The 27996-nt window shown below is 43.8% G+C and overlaps 1 long non-coding RNA gene across 2 annotated transcripts; it reads left to right on the top strand.

The window, feature by feature from the left end:
- The first annotated feature begins 137 nt into the window (after window positions 1–137).
- Window positions 138–27996, top strand: LOC131515866 (uncharacterized). Of its 2 annotated transcripts, XR_009263716.1 has the most exons (4): window positions 138–2341; window positions 5437–5526; window positions 27336–27493; window positions 27822–27996. It is a non-coding gene; the product is annotated as an uncharacterized LOC131515866 (long non-coding RNA). The 2 variants fall into 2 exon arrangements; XR_009263715.1 differs by having other exon boundaries at window positions 27336–27996.

Raw genomic sequence — 27996 nt, 5'->3', positions numbered from 1 at the left:
CCCCCCCCCATCCTCAGCACAGGAGGGTGTTCACCCTTTCGCCCCACCCCGCCTCCTCAGCACGGTAAAATATTGAAGCTTGTGCCCTGCTGCACTTCTGCGGGGAGGGCATTCACACATGCGCAGATCCCCCACTTCAGGACGGAAGGTTGTTCACTCATGGGCACACCCCACCTCCGCAAGGGAGATTGTTCATGCATGTGTCCTGCCCACCTCAGCATGGGAGGGTGTTTACACATGCGCACAGCCCGCCCTTGGTGTGGGAGGAGGTTACCCATGCGGAGCGCCACCCTTCAATGAGGGAATAGTGATGCCCCTGTTAAATGTGATGTTTCATGAATGGTTCTTTTCACTTTCACAGCTGAAGTAGCAGATATAAGGGTTAGGGTTAGCATTACCGTTAACGGTTAAGGTAAGAGTTTGGTCATGCTTCCACACCCCCTCGTCACCAGAGTGTATTCACACAATAGCACCGCAGGAGAATATGCATGCATGTGCCCCGCCCTCTTCAGCCCGGGAGGGTGTCACACATGTGCCCTGTCCCCTTCCGCTTGGAAGTGCGTTCACGCATTCACACATTTGCACAGCGCCCTCCCCCGCATGGTGAGGGAGGGCGTTGGCACACGTGCCCTTGGCGTGGGAGGTGGTTCACACATGCTCCCCACCCACTCGGCGAGGGAGGGTGTCACCCATGAACAGCACCACCCCTGGGAGAGGGAGTAGTGTTGCCACTGTTAAATGTGACATTTCATGAGTGATTCTTTTCATTTTCACAGCTGAAGAAGCATGCATCACTTAAGGCAAGGGTTAGGGTTAGCATTCCATTTAGGGTTTAGGGTAAAGGTTGGGTCATGCTTGCTCCCCCTCTCTGCACGAGAGGTGTTTCACTCATGCTCCCTGCCCGCTCCGCACGTAAGGGTGTTCACCGATGCGCATAGCCCTCCCTGGGGGTGGAAGGGTGTTCTCACGCATAACCCTTCCCGGCGACGGAGGGCGTTTGCGGATGAACCCTGCCCCACTAGCGCGGGAGTTTGTTCACGTGTGTGTAAGGTCCCCCCTCCTGGCGGTAGGGCGTTCACCCATGTGCACCCCCCTTCCTCCCTCCCCCCTTTTGGCATGGGAAGGTGTTGACCTATGTGCCTTGACAGGTCAGCATGGGAGAATATTAACGCATGGACCCCGCCACCCTTGGGTGCAGGAGGGTGTTCGCGCATGCGCCCAATCCCCTTCTGCATAAGAGGTGGTTCCCGAATACGCTCCCCAACCTTCCGGAGTGGGTGGGTGTCCATGCACGTGGACAAATCCCCCTAGGTGAGGGAAGGCATTCGCCATGCGCACAGCCCCTCCTTGGTGTGGAAGGGTGTTCTCACTTACACAAAACCTCCCTCGCCAAGGCCTTTCATGCCTATGTCCCGCCCTCTTCAGCACATGAGGTGGTTCACGCATCTGTTCCGCCCCTCATGGTGCAGGAGGGTGTTCATGCACGCGCACAGCCCCAGGTCAGTGAGGGACGGTATTCACGCATGCACACAGCAGCCCCTCCATGAGGGAGGGCGTTCACGTATGTGCCATGCATCCCGCGGCAAGGGAGATGGTTCAAGCGTGTGCCCCATCCCCACTTTGGTATGGCAGTGTGTTGACCTATGCACTCCGCCCCCTCATCGTTGGAGGGTGTTCATAGATGTGCACAGCCCCCCTCATGGCCCAAGTGTGTTCATGCTTGGGAACACCCCCGGCTAAGGGAGGGATGGTGTTGGCGCATGGGCCCTGCGCCATACCGTGGGGGCCTGTTCATACATGTGCACAGCCCTTCCAACTGGAGGAAGTGTGTTCACGCATGCACACAACTCCTGCTCCCCGAAGTAGGACGTTTCACGTGCACACAACCCCCCTTGGCGAGGGAGGTCATTCATGCATGCTCCCTGCCCCCTACCGCAGGAGGCTGTACACGCATGCCCAACGGCCCCCTCTACTGGCAGGTGTCATGCATGCGCACAGCCCCCTTCAATGATGAAGTCATTTGCACATGCGCCCCAATCCCCTGGGAATAGAAGGGTGTGCAGGCATGCGCACAACCCCCACCTCAGTAAGGGAGGTTGGTTGCGCATGCGCCCTGCCCCACTTAGCAAAGGAGGTGGTCCAGGCTTCCCTTTGGCCCCCTGTCAACATGTGAGTGGGTCACCCATGCACAGTGCCACCCCTCAGGGAGGAAGTAGTGATGTCACTATTAAATGTGATGTTTCATGAATGGTTCTTTTCACTTTCACAGCTGGGGTATACGCAGGAAATAGGAGAGGTTGAAAGCAAGGGAAAAACATCAGAAAGCGTATGGTCTCATGAGGTGAGTATCTTGTGTTTGTCGCCAAGAGAAGCAGCTCCCCTGTGTGAGGAAAATAGTCTTACCCCACCCCCAGGACCCCTGGAGAAAAGGTTTCAATGGCTTCACCTAAGACAAACTGTCATGACCGAGAGCAGTGGTCTTCAGGCTCCACGTCTACCATCTGTGTTTACTTCCTGGAAAATAGCGCGATTCCAGTGTACTCCAAACGGAGGTGTGGGATCAGGTCCACGCATGATCAGGTGTCCATGCAGGGGAGTTGCAGGGTATTACCACTTCGCACTGGTAGGAGACGGGGGGACGAGTATGGGAGTGGGTTCAAAGAGTATTACACCCAAGAGGGTGACATACGATAGGCCAGACATGGATACACGGTTCTTCCTGCAGGAAATGTAATTCATTGTGTTGCCTGGAGAACTGGGAATGGTCGTAATAATGACTCAATGGCTGCCTGCAGTCAACTGGGTTGAAATGCCAGAGCTTCCCTGACTTTCTCAGAGTCCGAGGGAGATGGGAATGGGGACCTGTTGTGCGCACACCTGCTCTTTTACCACAAACTTGGTGGCTTATGAGAACAAAATCATGTTCTCTCACAGTTCTGGAGGCCAGGAACCCAAAATTCGCTTCACTGAGACTTAGTGTCAGTAGGGCTGTACTCCCTCTGGAGGCCCCAGGGCTCCAGGGGACAGTGTATCCCTTCCCTCTGGTAACTTCTGGTGGCCACCAACCTCCCTTGGCTTGTGACCACATCACCCCAGTCTGTCTCCATGGGCACAGTGCCTCGTCTTTTGTCAAGTCTCCCATTGCCTCTCTAAGGATGCTCATGATTCCATCTAGGGCTCACTCAGACAACTCAGAACTCAAGATCCTTAACTAGATCCCATCTATGGGAGTTAGACTCCAGGTATTAGGACTTGCTTTCTTTGAGGTCCATTGCCCAGCCTAGTACAACGTGTCCTTCCATAGGGAGACAGCCAAACCATGCTATCCCCATGTGGTGGGGTGCTCACCAGTGAGCTTTGCCAGGGCACGCACTGCTGACAGACACTGTAGCAGGACTGAATCTCTGGAGAATTATGCTCAGAGGGAAAAAGCGAATCCTAAAAAGATCACATGCTTTTCGATTCCATTTGTATAATATTCTCGACGTGACAAAATCATAGCAATGCAGAACGGATGAGGGATTGCCAGGCATCATAGAGGTGATGGGTGCAGGAAGGAGGTGGGAATGTCTGCTGTAAGAGCACAACATGGGAGTCCCTATGGAGGGCTCGATGCTCTGTTTTCTTGTGTGCATCAGTATTGAAATGCTGGCCATGATCTTGTTCTACAGGCAGAGAGAACGTAGGGCATATTTATCATGTTTCCCAATCACAGACCGTCCCGGCAACCTCACAGCCGCCCACCTTGCTACATCTATCCCCACGGCTCTGGCTGGTGTCCCGTTGCCACAGTTGAGTCGTGTTCCTAAGGGAGGAAGCCGTCTCTTGCCAATACGCCTCCCACACCGCTTCCCTCTCTCTTGCACACTGGGGGTTTCCTCGGGACCTGGCCATCTTGTGCACCCACAGCTGTTTCTCCCAGCCCAGAGGGAGCAATCGCTTCCCATCCAGCACCGCCTGTTTTGTCTTCCTACGCCTAGACTTACACGAGCTGGTGCCTGCAGACCTTCCTTCATTGTCTCTGTCAGCTGAGTCTGAGTGGGCTTCCTCTCCCACTCGTCCCTAGTTCTCATCTCATTAATGAATGACACTCACATCGCTGAAGCTCACAGTGAAGTCTCAACCCCCAGTATGTTGACTACGTGGCACCATTTTACAGACACATATGATTACTCCCTTTCTTTAAAAATTACTTCCTTTCTCCTCCCACCGTCCGGGCGCTGCTCACCAGTGTCTGTGTTGGTTGGTCCTCATCTTCTTCCTCCCCCCCTCCCCCATCTGCTTTCCGCCCGTCCTTACTCTGGGGTGACCTCCCCCAGCCTCAGGCTTCTGTATACCAGCAGCTGGAGCCTCCGAGTCATTATGCCCTGCCCCCAGCTCTTCATGTCTCCAGACGCCTGACTCCCAACTGTGTACCACACAGGTGCTACCCTCCCCAGCCTCTGCCACCTCCCTGAGGCCTCTCCTCTTCCCCTCCCCTTGTTTACTGGGATGCAGCCACACTGACCCCTCCTTGCTCCCTGAGCACGTCAGGCACATACTCCTGCTTCAGGTCTTTGCACTCACTTTGCCTCTCTTTGTCCGGAATGTTCTCCCACATGCCAACATGACATACTCCATCATTTTCGTCACCTCTTTGCTCTGACATCACCTGCCCAGTGGAGTCTCTTCTAGCTCTCTATCTAAAACTGAAAACTGCTCCTTCTCCGACCTGAACACCCGATATCCCTTCCCTGCATTCTTTTTCTTCCCGGCCCTTGGCATCATCTGTTTTTCTTACTTGATTGCTGTTTGTCGCCTGCTTCAGTCCCTGCCAGAATGTCGGCTCCATGGGGTCCAAGACCAAACTAGCTTTCTTTAGGGTTGTTTCCTTAGGGCCCTAGAACAGTGACTGACTCCTGCAAAGGCTCAAACACCATTTACTGAGTGAGTAAATGTTGAGATTTTGTCTTAATTTGCTGAGTCTGCCATCACAAAGTACCACAGACTGGGTGGCTTAAGCAACAGAAATTGATTGATTTATTTTCTCACACTTTAGATCAAGGTGTGGCCAGGGTGGGTCTGCTCTCCCCCTGACTGGTGGACGGCCACATTCCCACTGTCTTCAGGTGGTCTTCCTTCTGTGTGTGTAGGTGCCCACTCTCTTCCTATAGGACACCAGTTATCAGAGTAGGGTCCCTCCGCCAAATGAGCTCATTTGACCTCCACTTTACCTTTCAAGATCTGGTATCCACGTATAATCACATGGGTAGTTAGGACTTCAACGTGTGGATTTTGGGGGCAAATCCATTCCATAACAGGTTTCTGTCTGTTGTACCTAGTAACTACCTACATGGGTTTTTTTCCTTTATGCCCTTGTCCCCATATGTGCTCACACAGCGCTAATCCCAGTTTGCCCTTAGCCCAAGTTATAAGTCTGTTTATTTATTTGTATAGGCTTGCGTCTTCCCTCTACCTCTGTAGTCCAAGTTCATGGATGGCACTGGAAATACATCCTTAGCATGCGCATCATAACCTCCAGGTGAGGTAAGTATGATTAGTCTCATTTCTAAAATCTACAATCTGAAGCTTAAAAGAGAGTAGGTCATGTTTCTGAGATCACAGTACTAGTAAGTGCTGTCCTTTTGATAACTTTGTTCTCGTGGGCTCCAAAGCCCACTTTCTTTCATCTACCACACTGTCCCCAAGATGAACAGGGAAAAGCCATACTTCAGCCTGATATATTATAAGCAATGGTACCTGTAAGGCTGGTGTCACATTTCAGGAAATGGGATTAAGTTTAGAATCTGAGTAATGATACCCACAGGTTGAATTTGAATCTGACATCCTTTTATTTTTTACTGCTGCAATTTCTGTTATCCTTAATGATTTTCTAAATGTATTCTTCCCTTTGCAAAATTTAGCCACTAAGGATAGTAAGAGTTTGTTTCCTTTGTAAGAGGTCAGAATTATACAATGAATTCATAATGTCAAGGCAATAGCTGTTATTTTATTCTAAAATATAGAGGAAAGGGTATTGCCTTTATTGTAAGAGTTTGCCATGTGTTCTTGATAACATGCCTGAATTCTATTGGCGAAAAACTGTCGTAGACTTTGAAAGTCAGTTATTTATAGTTAAGAGAGTATCGTTCTCTCTTTGGGTGCCGCTGATTGTTTGAAATAGATCTTAGGATTTTTTCTCCATAGATTTTAAATTTTTTTTTTTTAAAGATTTAAAAATTTTTTTATTTATTTTTGAGACAGAGAGAGACAGAGCATGAACAGGGGAGGAGCAGAGAGAGAGGGAGACACAGAATCTGAAACAGGCTCCAGGCTCTGAGCTGTCAGCACAGAGCCCGACGCGGGGCTCGAACCCACGGACCGTGAGATCATGACCTGAGCCGAAGTCGGACGCTTAACCGACCAAGCCACCCAGGCGCCCCTCTCCATAGATTTTATATTTCAGAGTGAGCTTTGTTTTAAAAAGTATGTTATATATGCATTCATGCAAGCTGTGCAATCATTAAATTGACAGGAAAGCAGCTGTTAGTAGTTGTCATTTGGACATGTAGATGGAAATGCTAGAGGTCATCGTGTGACTCCTTACACGTGTTGAATTCTGGTTTCATTTGGCATTTCCAAACCATTGCCCTGAGCTTATGGATGTTGATCAAGTGGCCGTGTAATGGTTGTTTTAAATTCGTATCAGGGGTGTAGAGGTGATTCTTACGTTGTGTATGAGGAAGCTGTTGGTTTTCTGCTTCTATGTCTGTGTAGCTCCTAAAAAATAGAAGACTGGGGTATCTTATTGACATTAATTTTGTTCAAAGTAAATGCACCTTGTGAATTTGCTAAAGGCTTAGATAATAGTCAATACTTTTGGAGTCTGATACTAATTTGCGAGTTTAAAATAGGTCTAGGGACATCTGTGTGGCTCAGTTGGTTAAGCGTCTGACTTCAGCTCAGGTCATGATCTCACTGCTCATGACTTGGAGCTTTGTGTTGGGCTCTGTGCTGGCAGCTGGGAGCCTGGAGCCTGAAGCCTGTTTCAGATTCTGTGTCTCCCTCTCTCTGCCCCTCCCCGGCTCATTCTCTGTCTCTTTCTCTCTCAAATATAAACTAAAACATAGAAATTAGGTCTAGAATAAATCTGTAGACAGTAATATACTTATAATGACTGCTGATTAAAACAAAGAAATAGCCTGAATTTCCAAGCATAAATTACTGTTGTTTCCCTAGGAACCCATTATATATCAGGTTGAGGATTAAGCTGAATAATAGCATTAATCTTTTTTTTTTTTTTTTAACATTTTTTATTTATTTTTGGGACAGAGAGAGACAGAGCATGAACGGGGGAGGGGCAGAGAGAGAGGGAGACACAGAATCAGAAACAGGCTCCAGGCTCCGAGCCATCAGCCCAGAGCCTGACGCGGGGCTCGAACTCACGGACCGCGAGATCGTGACCTGGCTGAAGTCGGACGCTTAACCGACTGCGCCACCCAGGCGCCCCAATAGCATTAATCTTTTAGTAACTCGGAAGAGATAAGCATACTATGTTGGCTATATATAGGGTATATATAAGGCTATATATATAGGGTATATATATATAAGGTTTGGTATATATCATTGTGGTAGACCTATTTTCTTTAATGATCAAAAAATTAATTTGAGGTCTCTTTTATTTGGGTATTCAGCATTAAGGTAAGTAACTCAAGGCAAATGAATTAAGACCATTTTAGAACGCAGGTGGACTTAAAGAGCCAGAGACTGGAGTCATGATAAAGATAGTTTGAACATTCCAGCAATAAAAAAAATTACAGCTCCTGGATGGCAGTCAATCATATTGGAGGAGAGTTTCTGGGGTTCCCTACACAAATGGTACATGATTTTGAGTCAAGAATACAGCCTCACTGACTGTACTTTTACCGAAATGATGGTTCAGATACCAAAAATGTTGTCTGTTGGAATTGTCAGTTGCAAAACTGATATCCTTTCAGTTTTTGGCTTGGTTAATTTACTAAAGAGAAAAAAATGTTTCCCTCTTTCGGAAGCATAATCTCATTTGTATTTAGAATTATCATTAAACATAGTATTTCTAAAAATAGTTAATAAATTGGAAGTCAACATAAATTTGCTTGTGAAGTTATCAAATGGAAAACTTTTCCCAAAGCAGTTATTTTACATTTTATAGGAAAACTAATCTTTTATGTCCTTACTGTATTTATGTTATATCCTCTTCACTTTTGTTTCATGCTATTTGTGTGTGTGTGTGTGTGTGTGTGTGTGTTTGTGTGCGTGTGTGTTTTTGTGCATGTGTGTGACTAAGTGAAATGTGCAATATTTGGTCATTTAAAAAGTTTCACTAATTTAGGCAAAGTCAGCCTGAAACAAATGCAATACATTATGTCCATTGTAATCAAGCAGACTTTTAATCGTGTGTAATAGTTGATTTATCTCAAATGAATTTTCTTTCCTCTTTTCTTTTCTTTTTATCAAGCCAAGTCATAGGAGAATATTTTCTTTCTGCTAACCTTGAAGCAGGGCAAGAGCAGATTTGTGTCAGAGCACATTGTCTGTATTTGTGAGAAACTAGGGAAATTAAGAAATCCACTTAGGGGGCGCCTGGGTGGCGCAGTCGGTTAAGCATCCGACTTCAGTCAGGTCACGATCTCGCGGTCTGTGAGTTCGAGCCCCGCGTCAGGCTCTGGGCTGATGGCTCGGAGCCTGGAGCCTGTTTCCGATTCTGTGTCTCCCTCTCTCTCTGCCCCTCCCCCGTTCATGCTCTGTCTCTCTCTGTCCCAAAAATAAATAAAAAACGTTGAAAAAAATTAAAAAAAAAAAAAAAAAAAAAGAAAAAAGAAATCCACTTAGTTACAAAGCTTAGTGGGGACTCATGACTGACTTGGAATTTTCAACAGTATTCTGTTGGGATGTGTTTTATTTACTGGGTTAGTTTTTTTTTTTATTTTTACTTAATTTATTTTTCTAATTTACATCCAAATTAGTTAGCATAACGTGCAAAAATGATCTCAGGAGTAGATTCCTTAATGCCCCTTACCCATTTAGCACATCACCCCTCCCACAGTCCCTCCAATAACCCTCTGTTTGTTCTCCACATTTAAAAGTTTCTTATGGTTTTGTCCCCCTCCCTATTTTTGTATTTTTTTTGCTCCCCTTTCCTTATGTTCACCTGTTTTGTATCTTAAAGTCCTCATATGAGTGAGATCCTATGATATTTATCTTTCTCTGACTAATTTCGCTTAGAATAATACCCTCTAGTTCCATCCACGTAGTTTTAAATAGCAAGAATTCATTCTTTTTGATTGCTGAGTAATACTCCATGGTGTGTGTATGTATGTGTGTGTATGTGTGTGTGTGTGTGTGTGTGTGTGTGTGTATGTATATGTACCACATCTTCTTTATCCATTCATCCATCGATGGACATTTGGGCTTTTTCCATACTAGCTATTGTTGATAGTGCTGCTATAAACTTTGGGCTTCATGTGTCCCTTCAAAATAGCATATCTGTATCCCTTGGATAAATAACTAGTAGTGCAACTTCTGGGTTGTAAGGTAGTCCTCTTTTTCATTTTTTGAGGAACCTACACACTGTTTTCCAGAGTGGCTGCACCAGCTTCCATTCCACCACTCATTCTTTAGTAGGATGTTCTTTAGTCTTCAAGTATTTGTTATCTTTCCAAATTTTTTCTTGTGGTTGATTTCGAGTTTCATAGCATTGTGGTCTGAAAATATGCATGGTATGATCTCGATCTTTTTGTACTTGTTGAGGGCTGATTTGTGTTCCAGTATGTGATCAATTATGCAGAACATTCCATGTGCCTTGGAGAAGAATGTATATTCTGCTGCTTTAGGATGAAATGTTCTGAATATATCTGTTAAGTCCATCTGGTCCAGTGTCTCACTCAAAGCCATTGTTTGTTGATTTTCTGTTTAGATGATCTTTCCACTGCTATAAGTGGGGTGTTAAAGTCCCATACTATTATGGTTTTATTATCAGTGAGCTTGTTTATATTTGTGATTAATCGATTTATTTTTTTGGGTGCTCTCACGTTTGGAGCATAAATGTTTACAATTGTTAAGTCTTCTTGGTGGATAGACCCCCTTAATTATGATACAACAGCCTTCTTCGTCTCTTGTTAGAGTCTTTATTTTAATGCCTAGATTGTCTGATATGAGTATGGCTACTCTGGCTTTCTTTGTCGACCATTAGCATGATAGATGGTTCTCCATCCCCTTACTTTCAATCTGAAGGTGTCTTTAGGTCTAATGTGGGTTAATTGTAAACAGCATATAGATGGATCTTTTTTTTTTTCCCCCACTCTGTTACTCTGTGTCCTTTGATTGGAACATTTAGTCCATTGACGTTTAGAGTGAGTACTCAAAGATATAAGCTTATTGCCATTATGTGTCTTGTAGAGTTAGAGTTTGTGGTGGTGTTTTCTTGTCCTTTCCAGTCTTTGGTGCTTTGGTCTTTTTTTTCTTTTTTTTTTTAATCTTTTCTCCCCTCCGAGAGGCACCCTGAAAATTCTTTGAGGGCTTGTTTAGTGGCCACGAACTCCTTTAAATTTTGTCTGGGAAACTTTTAATCTCTCCTATTTTGAATGACAGACTTGCTGGATAAGGAATTCCTGGCTGCATATTTTTCTTATTCAGCACATTGAATATATCTTTCCACTCCTTTCTGGCTTGCCAAGTTTCTGTGGATAGGTCTGCTGCAAACCTGATCTGTCTTCCCTTGTAGGTTAAGGACTTTTTTCCCTTGCTGCTTTCATGATTCTTTCCTTGCCTGAGTATTTTGTGAATATGAATATGATATACCTTTTACTGGTCGGTTTTTGTTGAATCTTATGGGAGTCCTCTGTGCTTCCTGGATTTTGATGTCTGTGCTTTTCCCAGGTAAGGAAAGTTATCCACTATGATTTGCTGACATAACCCTTCTACCCCTTTTTCTCTCCCTTCATCTTCTGGGAACCCTATGATTCTGATGTTGTTCCTTTTTAATGAGTCACTGATTTCTCTAATTTTTAAATCATGCTCTTTTGCCTTAGTGTACCTCTTTTTTTCTGCTTCAGTATTCTCCATAAGTTTGTCCTGTCTATTGCTGATTTCCTGCTCTGCCTTATCCATCCTTGCTGCCGTGGCATTCATTCGAGATTGCATCTCAGTTATAGCATTTTTTGTTTCATCCCGACTAGCTTTTACTTCTTTTATCTCTGCAGAGAGGGATTCTAACCTATTCTCACCCCCAGCTGGTATTCTTATTATTGGGAATCTAAATTCTGGGTCAGACATCTTGCTTGTTCGTGTGTTGATTATGTTGCTGGCTGTCATTTGTTCCTGCTGTTTCTTTTAGGGTGAATTCCTGTTTCGTCATTTTGAAGGAAGAACAGGAATTAGTAAGGTAAGAAAGTAAAATAAAAAAAATTAAAAACAACACCCCTGCCCACACACACAAATCAAATAAATGATGCTAGATCCTAGGTGTGTTTTGGTCTGGCTATTAAAAAGAGCTTGATACATTAGATTAAAAATGGGGTGAAAAAGGAAAACGTTTGAAAATTTGAGAAAATAAATACAAGGAAATGGAATAAAATGAAATGAGGGATGTAACATAGAATTTGAAGAAAAACTACAAAAAATTTAAAAATATAGCAAAAAAAAACCAGAAAAACATTTTAATAAAAATTGACAATAAAAATAAATTTTTCTCTTTCTATATTCAAGAAAAATAAAAGAAATTAAAAAAAAAAGAAAATTGAATAGATGGACCAGTGAACAGACTGAAATATAAGTGAAATTCCATTGCTTTCCCCTAGAAGTCAATCAATGAAGCACTTTGTAGTCCATAAACTAAGCAGGCAGAGAGATTTGTGGTGTTCCTGAACAGCGAGTTTGGCCCAGTCAGGCGTGGCTTAGTGTAACGGCTCTGTTCTCCACTAGATGGTGCTGCTTATATTACTGGGGTGGAGTGCTGTAGTGCTTTGTGGTGTGTATGCACATGCAAGGGAATGGTGAAAATGGTGTCACTCAACTACTCAGTCTCTAGTATCAGAACTCTGTGCTCTCTCCGACCAGCAATCGCACACCCATCCTTTGTCTGGTTTCTGTCTACCTTAACACTGTCCATGACCAAGCCTTCAAGTTTCCAAGAGCCACCTCCCTGTTGAGTTTTATCTAACATGCGGCTGTGTTTCCCAACCCCTCACTTCTGAGGGACTGTGGCTTTGACCTGCTCAGATCCTCTGGGGGAGGGTCTCACTGATCAATTCCCGGGTTCCAGCCTCACCCAGGACCATGCTGCTACCAATGCTGAGAACTGAGGCTGGGTGCCAGCCCGCTGCAGAAAAAGTTTACCCGATCTTGCAGCAGTGGCATTTCAGGGATTATGGCAAATCACAACACACATCTGGTCCCAGACTTCATCCGCAATGACCTTGTTCCAGCACCAGCGAATGTGGTTTTTCTCTGGGGTCTGCTGGGACCAGTTGGCTCCACAGTCTCTACCAAATGTTCTTCCAGCAGTGGAACCACTTCTCCCTGGTGGCCCAAGGACCTCCCGGGCCCCACTCTGTTCCTGGGGGTTCGCATTCCCACCAGAACACTGCCAGGTATTGAGCTGTGGAGGTTCAGACTCTGTACTCCCCCTGTTGATAGAGTCGTAATGGAATTTAAGTCCCCTCCTTTCTCCCTTTATAGCTTAGTCCCTGCAACTGTTTCCAACTTTCCACTTTCTCTCTGGCTGCTTTTGAGGGGGCTGCTTTTCCCATACTGTCCCCCTACCTCTGTCCTCTCTCCACAAGCAAAAACAGCTCCCAGCCCTCTGCGGCTTCTCTCTCCCCTGTTCACCTGTCTGTGCTGTGTATCTACAGAGTTCTGTGGTTCAGGTTAAGCGGATCATTGTGTTAATCTTCAAAGAAGTTTTCTAGGTGTGCAGGATGGTTCAGTGTTGATCTGGCTGTATTTCATGAATGTGAGATGCAAAAAAAAACTTCCATGCTATTCTGCCATCTTGGCTTCTCCCCTATCGGGTTAGGTTTATAGAGCAAAATATATCTATTTTTTGGTCCTAAGAATGAGTTTGAGATACCAAAGACCTCATATCTTCACTAAAATCTTTTAGCCCATCATGTTCTTACCGACCAGAATTTTGTCAATGGCAAGCCCAATTAAATTATGCCATTGCCCTGCTTGACAAGCAGGATTAGCTTCCCTTTATCTTGTAGGTTGGAGGGCAAAATCCTTAATAGGGTTTTTATACTGTTCAACAAACCTTCCAACTCTTCACTCTCGCCTCCTCTGCCCCTGTCTTTTCCAGCTGCTTGGTCTCATTGAAATTCCTAAGTGCTAATATTAAATGGGTGGTGGTGCTGCCCTGCCATCCTACTGTGTTTCTCTGGTCTGCTCACCTACATGACTGCTCCATAGCTTTCATTCACTCCTCCAATCCCTAGTACATAATTCTTTTTTGAAAAAATTTTTAATGTTTATTCATTTTTTTTTGAGAGAGAGAGCACAAGCAGGAGAGGGTCAAAGAGAGAGGAAGACACAGGATTTGAAGCAGACTCCAGGCTCTGGGCTGTCAGCTCAGAGCCCGACACAGGGCTCGAACCCATGGACCATGAGATCATGACCTGAGCCAAAGTCGGTCTCTTAACCAAATGAGCCACCCAGGTGCCCCTCTGAGACATCAGTTTTAATCATTTGTCTCAGCTGATTCCTTTGTTCTCTATTCCGTTGAAAAAGCAGAAGTAGTTAGGATATATGTCTTGTTACTCCTAGAGAGGAATTGTCCACACTCCTGCCCGAGGCCAGCCCCTACAGCCTTACATTAGATCCCGTTAGATTCACGACCTTCAATTTCTTCCCCCTTCCTTAGGATGTTGGCAACTCTCACCTCCTTCGCATGGTCAATTTCCCCCTGTTGACTGCATCATCCCCCAAAGCATATAAACATGTTGTTCCTTTTCCCCTAAGAAAAATATTCCTCTCCTGATCCCATTGGTCATTCTTAGATACCATTCCATGTTTCTGTTCCTCTTTCTCTGCCGAAACCAGAGATACATTCATTTTTTCCAGTTTCTCTCATCCATGACCTCTAGAAGCTACTCAAATTAGGCTTCTTTTTTTCAACGTCACCAAAGACCTCCATATTGCTAAGTCCCTTGGGCAATACTAGACTTCTTTCTTTATTCTTAGTCTTCATCTTACTTGACCTATCAATATTTAGATCCATGCAAATGTTCACTGTTAGGGACTGAATGTTTATGTCCTACCCTAAATTTATATGTTAAAACTCTCCTCCCCAATATGATGGTATTAGGAGGTGGGACGTTTGGGAAGTAATTAGGATTAGATGCGGTCATGAGGATGATGTCCTTCGGGATGGGATTAGTGCTCTTGTAATGAGTCATGAGAGAGCCTGCCTCCTTTCTCTGTTTCTGCCACATGAGGATACAAAGAGAAATCCGCACCCCAGAAGACAGCTCTCACCAGAACCTGACCAACATGCTCCTTGATCTTGGACTCGTAGACTCCAGAACTTTGAGAAGTAAGTTTGTATTGTTTATAAACCACCCAGGTGTGGTATTTCTGTTATATTAATCAGAACTGACTAAGACACTCTCCTTGATACAGCTTTATCACTTGGCTTGCAATATACCACATCGATCAAGTCTCTTCTTCCTCAGTATTTTCTTTGCTGGTTCCTGTTGTCTCCCCAAACCCTAAATATGGGAGGCTCCCTGTCTCAATCCTTACATCTCTTCTTTTCACTGTTAACACTCTCCTAAATACCTTTTCCCCTGATGACCCTCAAATTTAAATCACCAGCCCAGACCTCCCCCGGAACTCCCATCTCCTATTTCTCCACTTGATGCCCTTGCTTGTATATCTAACAAACGTCTCAAACACATTATATTGAAAACCAAAATCATGATCCTTTTACAACCTCATTCCACAGTCCTCTTCCCATAGTAAATATAAATTGTGGGGCACCTGGGTGGCTCAGTTGGTTAGGCGTCCGACTTCAGCTCAGGACATGATCTGGTGGTTCTGAGTTCAAGCCCCACATTGGGCTCTGTGCTGACAGCTCAGAGCCTGGAACCTGATTTGGAGTCTGTGTCTCCATGTCTCTGCATCTCCCCCACTCACACTCTGTCTTTCATTCTGTCTCTTTCTCAAAAATAAATAAGCATTAAAAATTTTAAAAAATTGGGGCGCCTGGGTGGCGCAGTCGGTTAAGCGTCCGACTTCAGCCAGGTCACGATCTCGCGCTCCGTGAGTTCGAGCCCCGCGTCAGGCTCTGGGCTGATGGCTCGGAGCCTGGAGCCTGTTTCTGATTCTGTGTCTCCCTCTCTCTCTGCCCCTCCCCCGTTCATGCTCTGTCTCTCTCTGTCCCAAAAATAAAAAATAAAAAATGTTGAAAAAAAAATTTTTAAAAATATATAAATTCTATTTTTCCAGGTGTTAAGTTTAATATCTTGGAGTTTTTTTGACTCCCCACTTTGTTTTATACCCTACCCTTATATCCAGCCTGTCAGCAGGTACTGTTTGCCATACCTTTATAATATATCTAAATCATACTCCTTTTCATCCTCTCTGAAATGACCACCCTGGTCCAAGATACCATCATTCTTCATCTAAAGCATTGTAGCTGCTTTCTCATTGTTATCCTGCTTTATCCCTCTTTGACTCATAATTTTATTATTATTATTTTAACCCAGAAGCCAAATTGGTCCTTTAAAAACTGAAGTATGACTATGTGACTCTTCCACTCACAATTCTGCATTATCTTCCAGCTCTCTTGGAGTAAAACCCAAAGTCATTACCCTGTGGCTTACGAGATCTTATATTATCTGCCCCCATCCTTGCTAGTCTTTGACCTTAGATGCTTGACCTGATTTTTTTTCTTGCTTTATTGAGATATAATTGACAAATAACATTATGTAGGTTCAAGACATACAATGTGATGATTTATTATGTACACATATATATTGTGAAATATATATTACCATAGTAAGTTTGGTTAACACATCCAACACCTCACATTGTTACCTGTTTGTGTATGTGGGGTTGGAGGTGGTAAAAATACTCTATTAGCAACTCTCATGTACACAGTACAGTATTGTTAACCTTTGTCACCATGTGGCACAATCCTCAGAACTTACTCATCTTATACTTGAAGGTTTGTCCGTTTTGACTGACATCTTTCCATCCCTAGCCCTTGGCAATCACCAATTTGCTCTCTGTTTGCTTATTTCACTTAGCATAATGCTCTCAAGGTCCATCCATGTTGTCACATATAGGAGGACTTCTTTTGTTATGCCTGAAGAATATTTCATTATATATATGATTTTCATATTACATATCATATATCCATATTATATATCACATATATGATACATATCATATATATGTATATAAAACACACAGACGTACACACATATGTATACACACACACACACACACACACACACATATACACACACACAGACACATCACATCTTTATATATTCATGTCTTGGCTATTTTGAGTAATGCTGCAGTGAACATAAAGGGGTGGATATCTCTTTGAGGTAGTGATTTTGTTTCCCAAGACAATAAACAGATTTGGTTGTATATCCAGAGTGGGTTTGCTGGATCATATGGTAGTTCTATTTTTTTTTTAATTTGTTTGTTTGTTTATGCCATCTCTACAGCCAGCATGGGACTCAAACTCATGACCCTGAGATCAAGAGTTGGGTGCTCCACTGATCGAGTCAGCCAAGTGCCTTGGTAGTTCTATTTTCAAGATTCGGAGGATCCTCCACACTGTTTGCCATAGTGGTCATACTAATTTCTATTCTTAGCAGCAGTGCACACAGTTTCTCTTTTCTGTACATTCTCACCAACACTTGTTATCGCTTGTCTTTTTTTATAATAAGAATCCTAACAGGTGTGAGACAATATCTCATTATGATTTTGATTTGCACTTTCCTGATGTTAGTGATGTGGAGCACCTTTTATATACCTGTAGGCCATTGTGTGCATTTGGAAACATCTTTGGGAAAATGTCTATTTGAGTTCTTTGCCCATTTTTAAAATGCATTATTTGTGGGTTCTTCTATTGAGTGATATGAGTTTTTTATATATCTTGGATATTAACCCCTAGTTGGACATATGATTTGCAAATATTTTCTCTTGTTCTTTAGGTTTACATTGATTTTGTTGACTATTTCCTTTGCTGTGAGATGCTTCTTAGTTTCATGTAGTTCCACTTGTTAATTTGATTTTTATTGGTTGTACTTTTGCTGTCACATCCAAAAAATGTTGTCAAGACCATTATTAAGGGGCTTTTCCTGTTGGTGTTCTTCTAGGAGGTTTACAGTTTCATGTGCAACATTTAAGTACTTTGAGTTAATGTTTGTCACTAGTATAAAATGTGAGTTCAATTTCATTCTTCTTCATGAAGCTACTCAGTTTTTCCAGCACGATTTATGGACGAGACTGTCCTTTACCCATTGTATATTCTTGCCTTCTTTGTTACAAATTAATTGACTTCATATGCATGGGGGTCATTATTTTGGGGGTCTTTATTGTATTGGCCTATGTGTCTTTTTTTATGGCAGTACCATAATGTTTTGATTGCTATAACTTTGCGATACAATTTCAATCAGCATGATGCCTCTAGCTTTATATAGTTCCTCAAATTGATTTGGCTATTTGGAATCTTTTTTGGTTCCATACTATTACGGAACCAGGCTGGAATCCTGGAGGAAAAACCAAGCAGCACTCGGAGATCTTGGTGGATTGGAGATTTATTTAACACCAGTGGGCTCAGAGGAGACAGTTTCTCCAAAGATCTGAGCACTGAATTCAAGTGGGGAGGGTAAAATTACCCTATAAATATAGTCATCAGTTTCCATATCTGTGGGGGCTTTCCTGGGCACAGCAAACAAAGGAAAAAGAACACAGAGGAGGGGTCTCCAAGCAAGAGACCAGAGTCTGTTTTAGCCCCAACAGCCATCTTTGGCATACTTTATTCACTTCTGCAATAATACAAATTTTAGAGCTGTTTTTTTCTACTTACGTGACAATGCCATTTGAACCTTGATAGAGATTACATTGACCTACAGATGGCTTTAGGTACTATGGACATTTCAGTGATATTAATTCTTCTGATCCATGAACATAGGATATCTTTTCATTTGTTTCTGTCTTCGTTAATTTTTCATTGAAGTTTTATAAGTTTCCGTGTACAGCCCACTGTTTCCAGAAATGTGGGTGCTACTAGGTCCTATAGAATATGTAGATCCTTCAAATGCCCCCACTCTTATTCATGTTGTGGCCCCTGTGGCCTATAGAGGAAATGGGGGAAATTCCCTCTGATGCCTAATATACAGACAGGTCTAGTTGGGGAAACCCCATACACAGAGGAACTCAAGTTGCGATTCAACCCAATACTGACTCCATCTGGATGGAAACAGGCAAAAGCTAAGCAGTCACTGGGCTGAACTCAGAGGGTTTTCACTGGTGATCACTCATGAGCTCTGGTATTTAGCAGTTTGCACTGACAGGTAGACTGTTTTAAAGAGATTAACCTAGAATTTAGACACTGGGAAGCCAAAGGGCATATTATCATAACTAAGTCCTATGGTATCAGGATAAGGTATCAGGACATTTGGGCTCACCTACAAGAGCCTGAGGTGATCCTCACTGTTTTCTGAGTCCTGGGTGATAAAGCCCTGGTTGTTAGAAAGGAAAAACAGAATATTAAAGGAGCAGGTTAAATTATTAATGGGGAAAACCACCTTGCTCTGGTGTACTAATGTGCTGTCACAGGCTTTAATGCATTTGAATGATCAAAGAGTAGGGTCTGTGTCCCCATATGCCAGACTGGGGACCCCTGCTGAGGCATCCAATATAAAGATATAGAAGTCTAGGGAGATAGTTATGGCTCCCACTCTCACTGTGGATTAATATGCCATGCTGCTGAGAACACCAAAAGGTGTTGTCTACTGGAATTTTCCATGGGATGTCCCATAGGACAGGTGAGTTATTTTGTACCCCTGGGTGAGGGGGATCTACTCAATCTCTACTGGGATCCTGTTCTGCTGAAATTCAGACCTGTGGAAATTCACTATACCTGTAATGGAGCATACCCCCACATGTGTGGGGGTTTTCATGCGCACAGCAAAAAAAGGAAGAAGAAACCAGAGGAGGAGGTCTCGAAGCTAGAGATCAGAGTTTGTTTTAGTCCAATCAGCCATCTTTGGTGTACTTTATCCACTTCTCCAACTTTCCTACTTTGATGCCTTTGAAAAAAAACAACTTTTAGTGGGTATCACCTTTCAGTTTTACAGGTTTGTACTCTCAGAAGACTAAGATATGTGCAGTAGTTTGGTGAGAACCAGTGTTTTCAATAAAACATACCATGGCATTCAGTATACAAGGTCGATGGATAAAAGTAAAATTATGGAGAGGAGGGGCCCCAAGAGGGCACGAAGCCAGGATGCCCAATGGTGAGATCCCATCCTTTCCATTGATTGATATTCTCCTGTTGTCTATGTTGAATTTTTTCCTCTAGTTCATTAACCTTAGTTGTAATTCCCGACTGGTTTCCCAAATAGCAACATTACTCCCCCAGAAAGATGCAAGTCCTTTCTTTTTCTGATGAGAGGAGGTTGAGGGCTCGCCTACTTGGGAGGGTCACTGCCGCCAGAGAGTTTATTTGGCTTTGTAAGGTTACCAGCGAATCTGCCACCTGTTCCATGTCTTCATTTAGCTCTTGAGGTAGTCTATGGTATAGTCCTACGGATGAACCTATGCCCCCCTCTTCCAGTTCCTCTTCCCACCGCAATGCCTGCTCCTATCAGAACAGGTAGCAGGATTGCCCATTTAGCCCAGGACTTGGGGCTAAAGGCTGTTAGGAGCTGATCTTCAGTATACACGGATATCTCTGGGGTTAGGAAGATGGGCTGAGTCCAGTTGACCTCTAAGCATCAGTAGGCCAAATTAGAACATAGATAGAACACCCCAGGAGTTGAACATACGGTTGTATTCCTTTTTAAGGTTATATTTCTTCCCTATAGAGAGGTACCATTCATACCTTCAGGGACTGTACAGATTCGATTGTTGGCATTTGTGAGACAGATCCCAGTGGCCAAGGGTCCAGTTAAGACAGAGGTGTTGGTTTTGAGATTTTCAGGAGCTTCCCAGGTCAAAGGGAGAGGAACGGCTAAGTAAGTCTTCTGGCTGAGGGGCAAGCACATCCAGCAGGTTTGGATGTGATTATCTATTTCATGGAGGACTTGTAGAATAGTGTTAGTCCAACGCTGGAGTGGGGAATTGGTAAGCATCTGATTGAGGTCTGAAAGGTTCAAACCCTGGTAGGCTGCCAGAGGAGCCTTTATGGCTTATATTACCATTATGGCTTATATTACCCTGTCCTGAGTATCCTTTATCACCATTTGAAGGGCCCTGTCTTGCATCCCTTACCCATCCGAGATCCCCCACTGAGGAAGATAAGTGTAGCAAGCTTCCCTCTCTGGAGGCCCTTCTTGGGACATTTTGGGTTATCTCTATGGTCCAAACCTTAGTCCTTGGGGCACCGGGTGACTGACAGAGAGTGTGTTTTTCCCTTGTAGCAGTCTTTGTGGAGGGAGGTGAAGGCACTGAACGCTCTTGACCCACTTATTGTTATATAACTCCAGGGGGCAAGGTGGGTAAGCGGCATTTGTGAAGTTGAGAGAGGTTATCATAATATACAGGCAAAACTTAATAATCCTCCCATCTAGAGGAGGCATGTGAGATCCATCATGCATCTTTTGTCCCATGTCCAGCTTGTTGGTGCAGTCGCTATCAGCCCAACAGTAAGAAGTAACATCAGGGCTATGACGCCAGTGACGGGCAAGGGCTGGCAGAGTTACATCCAAACCCCTGGGCTCAGTCCACATGTTGATTCCTCAAGCTTCTTCCATGCACAGGCCAGCCAGCTTCTGGGGTGTGGCTGGATCAGGGCTGGAGATCTCAGGGGCCAGTGTCTTTTTGAGGGTCAGTTTAAGTGGGTTGACTGGATCTGGATCATTTCACCAGGTTGAGGGTTCCTCTGAGTTGGCCTTCTTAGCTCTGGAGTGATGGACCCATGGGGTGATACCTGAAACTGAATCCTCTATTTGGTTGTATGTCTGTAAAGTCCATCTCCAAGTCTTCAAAAGGTGCGGGTTTCTGGTAACTGTGAGATCAGGTTTAGGGAAGATATGGTTTGCGTATTTAGAGATCCATCCTGTTTTCTAGTTGTTTAAATAATCATATGTCCCTGGGGTCTTATTATTATCCCCATAGTATAACAAGCACAGAAGATTGCCTATATACGAAATACTGTGACAATTTTCTGAAGTTTATCTCAAGTTGTCTAGTTTAGACAAACAAACATTTAAAGTCAATCATAACTAGAATTTAACATCCATAATGGCGCATTGTTGAAACATAGTTGTTCTCTTTAAACTACCACCCCCATCTTTCCAGAGATAGTGAAATTGAGACAAATGCATCTGTAGAACAAATCCAGTCTTAACAAATCTGGCCTAATTATTTACATAAGCTCAGCAAGAATAGCGACTGATCATGAAGATCTTTTAAAGTTTGCTTTGTTGGAACCTTTTATAAGGAATCTCCGGGTTGAACTTTTAGTAGCCTCTCTAGGCCAGAATCCAAGCCAAATACTTGCCATCAGACAGGCCTGCAATACCTGTAGAATTGGGTGAATTCCTCTTCATGAGGTCCCCAGGATATCCTGAGGTTCCTGCACCTGCCAGGAAAATGACCTTCTTTACTTACCTGGTGAGGCTGCTGGGAGCTCTATAAGCAAGGCACCAGGCCAACATTTCCAAGGGGCTTTATGGCTCCATCTTTTATAAAGCCAACCCTAATTCCTTGAAGCTGTCTGGTCATATCTGAGTCTATGAATGTCATCCTCAAATATGACATTCCAGTCAAAGCCTTGGTAAAATAACCAGTATTTCCAAATGGTGACCTGTTATAAAATGAACAGATTCTTATTGAACTTATGCAAACAATTGTAATTGCCATGAAAGAAAGAATACTCATTGAGAGTTTTGAATTTCAGGGGAATTATATAGAGAGAAAAGATAAATGCTTCAGTTTACAAATGCATAATTTATGACATTTTAGTATATCATAGATATCTTAAGAGAAAATTTCCTTAATCTGGCAGAGGAAACATTAGGGAACCAGCAATGTTTTCAACAAGAATCACAAAACTATAATCTTCCTTAGTTCATTTAATCCCATGTTCGTAATTCTTGTTCATTTTGAATACAGCTTTTAAGTTCTGGAAATTTTTACCCATTTTAGTATTAACCTTAAAGATGTCGAATACCTGTATATATCCCTAAAGTCCTTTTTATAAATCTCCTTGAAGAAAAAACACGTTTTGTGAGAGAATAAAAACAATTATAAATGGTCCAATCTCAGAAATAGACATCATTAAAAATCTGATGAGAGTTCATTATGATGCAATTGACAAAGAAATTCGGTCATTTCTGTGACAAATAACATCTCAAGTAAGCAGAATATTAAGTGGTCACCTTATATCAAAACATTAAAATTTCAGGAATTGCATATATTCGGGCATTTACAGCATTTACCTGTGCAATACAATCTAAGGTTTACCATTGTATGACAGAGCTTTTCCAAGTAGCTTAACATCCCGAATAAAAGGGCCTAATTGGTCAAGAAGATTTCATTCACCATTTAAATCCTGAGAAGTTTGTTAAAACCCCAGAAGTCCTAAGTGCATCCTAAATAGGATTACAGATCATTACAAATCTTACCATTTTTTATATTCGACCAAAGTGGCAAGAAAAGATCCAAAAGGTGAATGTATGGCATTATACAGTTGTCATCAAAACCTACCTCCTTTAACATTCAGAGGTTTTAACTAAGTAATCAAAGACCTGAAAACAGATGAGACCTAAAACTTTGATTTTCCCAGAGGATAAACCTTCGTTTGCATTGTCTTATTAAAAGCAGATCAACAGTTCAAGAAAACTTTGTCATTTGAGCAGATTGAAAAGCAGGCTTTCAACCTTATACTAGTGTACTTTTAAAATTCCCTTCATCTCAACCTTCTATAACATTCTTTTGCTTCTAAATTTTGTCCCAAAACCATTTCTTTCCAAATAACCAGTCTCATTTAGGACAAAATTACTTTCTTCTACCCTCAACAAAACTGTATTTCCATTCCATATATCTTTCTTATATACCTCCTATTTTCCTACATACAGAGTAGCTTTCTTTATTTTCATCAGTCTTAAGTAGATTTAGCAGAATGTTAGCTCTTAGGAAACCTCAGTCTCCAATTGAGGACTTGGTAACCAATTGAGAGGTGTTTACATCAGAATTTTTTTAGATGATAAATTCATGAACCAATTAAGTACAAAGCATGTTTTCCAATAGGTCCGAATAGGCTTAGATTCTCAGCAATAAAAAGTTAAAAACACAGACCTATGTTCAATAATCAAAGCTTTAGCATTCCATCCTATTTGGAAAGTTTCAGGTTACCAAGGACCTTGAAACTTACCTTTACCCATGAAAACTTTGGGACAGACAAAATTAACCATATCATTAAGAAATTGCAACAGAGATAACATGGAGCTTATCTGACCTTTGCCAATAACTTTAAAGACAGGTCCAATAAACTTAAATTAGTTTAAACATCGAATATGTTTCACCTGCCTCCACCTAAAATCAATCAATTTTTCTCCATTGTCAATTTTCATTTGGGGCACCAGTGGAGGTATCTGAAATGGGTGGTCCAAGGAGGGTGCACTTTGCTCCTTAACTTGGAGGGTGGGACGAGGAGCCAATGGTGCCCGAGACACCGAGGATGGTATAGGACCACACCCAAGTTGGTGCAGAAACATGAGGGGGAGGGGAAGGCAGAAGCAGCAACTGCTTGGGAATATTCCTTGAAGTCCCTGTCCCAAGGTAGACTAACCACAGTTGACTCCAATTATAGATGTAAACCTGGGAAGTGAGGGAGAGTCCCTCACATCTATTAAGCAGGGGAATAGGGAGAGAGAGTCAGTGTGCCCTTTTAGTCACGTTCTATCTTGGCTAGACTAATAAGGTCCCCTTCTCGAGGTTCCTCCTGATTTCCGCCGGGTTTTGGGGTCCTTCCCTGGTTTGCCCCAAGGCATTTATTTTTTTAATGTCCTTTCCCCCTTGCAGCTGTCATATTTATGGCCTTCTCAGCCCCTTGCTCTGATCCCCTTGAGGGCCTCTTGATATCAGCAGATGTGGACCAGCATCTGGAGAGTGCCTGCGCCTGGCCAAGGGTGCAATCTGCCTGCAGGGCCTTGTGGGGAAGGGTTTTCTGGCCTGGAAGGGGAGGAGAAATGGGTGGCTGCCAAGGCAGCGCCCTGGCTGCAGCTGCTCCAGCAGTGGCAGCAGCGAGTTGGCTGGGGGGAAGAGTTTCAAGCTCAGAGGAGGAGGAAGGGAGCCTAAAGAGTCATTAAGAGGGAAACATTAGGGGAGCGGTGGGTGGCTTCTTTGGCTCCCTGGCTGAGTCTCCGGATAAAGCAGCTAAAATCTTTGCCTGACCCTTGTGGCTCTGTCCTGACTCCACAATGCTCTAGTGAGGCGGAGTCACAAAGACAGAGGGACAGGGGCACCTCTTCCAATGAGGACACCAGCCAGATGCCTGCCTGGCTATGTCCTGAAGGAACCCAGGTGACGCTCAGCCCCACAGGTCCCATCCCTGTGACACACGATCAGAAACCATTCTGATATCACCACAGACTGAGTGCCATGCATCATGGAATCATGGACAGTCCTCCTCAGCCTCCATGGGTCCCTGGGGACTCCAGGGGTGCCTGTCTGTGGAGCCACAGAATTGAACTCGGCAGGCAAGCTAGACCGAATTGCACATTCATATTCACATACACGCCAGAGGTTATTATATTCCCTAGCATAGAATCCCCACCTGTGAGACTTCTGAAGTCTTGGGGAGTGATCAAATCCCCCTTCCACTCTTGCCATTAGGCCTGACATGTTGGGCCCCAGCCTTACCGGTTCCGACATTGGGTCCAGGTCCTCACCTGCCAACTCTCCTTGAGTCTGGCGGGAAAGGCAGAGTGGGGCCGGCCCTAGGGGACAGAGAAGGAAACTGCTGAAATTCAGGCAGGGTACACACTCTGTTGTGATCCCTCATTTCGTCACCGCCTTGCTGTTCTCCCAAACTGGTGGCCACCATGGGCCAGCGTGGTTGGATATCCCGGTCAGGGAACCAAATTTGTTATGGAACCAGGCTGGAACGCTGGCGGAAAAATCAAGAGTCACTCAGAGATCGTGGTGGATTGGAGATTTATGTAACACTGGCAGGCTCAGAGGAGACCACGTTTCTCCAAAGATCTGAGCCCCGAATGCAAGCAGGAAGGGTAATTTATAGTTGTCGGCCTCCATATTTGTGTGTTTAGGGGGGTAGTTTTCACATGTGCAGTAAACAAAGGAAGAAGAACCCGGAGGAGGGGTCTCTAAGCTAGAGACCAGAGTTTGTGTTAGTCCAATCAGCCACCTTTAGTGTCCTTTCTCCACTTCTCCAACAGAACTGGTTATGTGCAACATGATAGTGCATTGCTGTTCTTACATCTACTGCTGATCTCTGGATTCTGGATTGTAAGTGAGCAGTTTAAAACACCACCCCCTTCTCTTACATGAAAAGAGAAACCTCTGTCTTCACCTAGCCTTCCTCTGATTGTGAAGACATGGCAATTACTATTTGAAGGCACAATTATCTACCTATGAGTCTGATGGAAATTATTTCATCCATCTTCATCCCTAAAGCACTTTTCATTGAAAATATTACCCATGTAGGGGCGCCTGGGTGGCGCAGTCGGTTAAGCGTCCGACTTCAGCCAGGTCACGATCTCGCGGTCTGTGAGTTCGAGCCCCGCGTCAGGCTCTGGGCTGATGGCTCGGAGCCTGGAGCCTGTTTCCGATTCTGTGTCTCCCTCTCTCTCTGCCCCTCCCCCATTCATGCTCTGTCTCTCTCTGTCCCAAAAATAAATAAAAAACGTTGAAAAAAAAAATTAAAAAAAAAAAAGAAAATATTACCCATGTAGAGGCAGGAAATTCATAACACATGTGTAGCTCCCTCTAGGTATGCATTCTGACCTTGTCACATTTGTGTGATCAAACACATTACCGACAACGTGAAAAATAAGCTCTCATCATCAAGATGGTGACATTAGAGAATGTGGTAGAAAAGGAATTTCATATGTTCTCAATTAGAAATAAATTTTAATGGTGAAAGAGAAGGTTAAAGTATTGTCAAATTTTATTGACATATAGTAGACATACCATGTTGTATTAGTTTCAGGCATATATCACAGTGATTCCGTGTGTATACGATATGCTCTCCATATACCTAGACAAGTGTAGCTATCATGTGAAAGCATGCAACACTTTGTTACAGGATTGACTATATTCCATAATCTGTACCTTGTATCTCAATGACGTATTCATTCCATAGCTGGAAGCCTGTATCTCTTTCTCAAGGGTGTCAATTTTTTATTCAACCCAAGTATTTTCATGGTGAACACCACTGCCTGTGGTTCATTCAGCATGTGTCAATTTGCAGTCTGTATTTCTGGCAATGCTGCTTAAAGCATTACAAATTATATCATTATATCAATAAATTCGGTTTCATTCTTCATTCAGTAAAAAGGAGAAGGAAAAGACTTCTTTGTGCCCCGGGCCCTGTCGCTAAGACCCTTCCCAATCTGGAGGACAAGCTTAACTAGACCAGCTGCACCCTCAGTACCTCCAGCTGAGTGGCTGTGTCCTTGAACATTGCAGGAATTCCCACGGTGGCCAGCAGAGGGTGCGCACACTGCACACCCAGTGAGGGGCTGGTCCTCTGCAGGTGCAGTGATGGCCAGTGAAGGCACCTATCAGGCTTTTCTGATCCAGGGTGCCTCAGAGCTGGAAAGGCTTCCTTGCTTCTGAGGACCCAGTGCCTCTGAGTGTGGGCAAAGAGCCAGAGCTGGGTTTCCAGCAGGCTCTGCCCCCGGGCCTGGGGGGGACTCTGGAGGCTTCACAGCCACTTGGTTTCTCCTCACTGTGGGGCTGAGTACTGAGGCGGGGTGCTGGGCAGCTTTCAGGAACGGCCGGATGGTCAGTGAGTAGCACAGTCCCTTGCATCTTCTGGGCTGTTCCGTGGTTTTTTCTCATTTCCCCTGCCGGTATGTGAACAAGATGTATTTCACTCAAAGATGTATGGATTAGGGGTCCCACGATGCCATATCAGAGAGTCTGGGGTTGGTTTGTTCCAGGTTCAGGCTTGTTTTGGGGGAGAAATCCTGTCACAAATTCGGAGGAACAAGAGTCGCATTCAGATGGGAAGTCAAGACACCAAATGTTGACTCTCAGGACCTTCTAGAAGAATCAGCTGGGACCCACTCTCTGAGTCCTGCTGGAACCAGAGCCAGAGGTAAAAACACAATGTGCCGTCCACATCATACATGCTTTTATTAATTTTCAGTGGGTATTTTCCTCCAAACAATGTTGTAGTCACTGAAAACATCTGAAAACCTGACAGGTACCTTGTGTCAGGCACCTCCCATTATTTGAATGTTCAATATTGTTCCTGCGACAGAATTTGTTACAGTTATCCTTTCTTGTCTTCGTTGGAAGGAATCTCATCAATAATATCTTAAAAACATACTAGTTGCCTTATCTCTTTTTCAGTTGAGATTTAGCATGTTTTCTAATTTCTCATGAACTCGTGAAAAACTGAAATACTTTTAAATTGGTTGCAGTTTTTACTAAAAGCTGATTCACGGCATCCCTCTGAGACTGCTGCTGGTCCAGACACTAACTATAAATAGCAAACGGAGGGTTACTAGAAGGGAGGTGGGAAGGGGGTGTGTTAAATGAGTGATGGGCTTGGTGAGGAACACTGGGTGTTGTATGTAAGTGATGGATGACTACATT

The sequence above is a fragment of the Neofelis nebulosa genome, chromosome 7 (genome assembly GCF_028018385.1).
Source record: "Neofelis nebulosa isolate mNeoNeb1 chromosome 7, mNeoNeb1.pri, whole genome shotgun sequence".
NCBI lineage: Eukaryota > Metazoa > Chordata > Mammalia > Carnivora > Felidae > Neofelis > Neofelis nebulosa.
The sequence above is the reverse complement of the archived record's forward strand: the minus strand, read 5'-3'. Positions and strand labels throughout refer to the sequence as shown.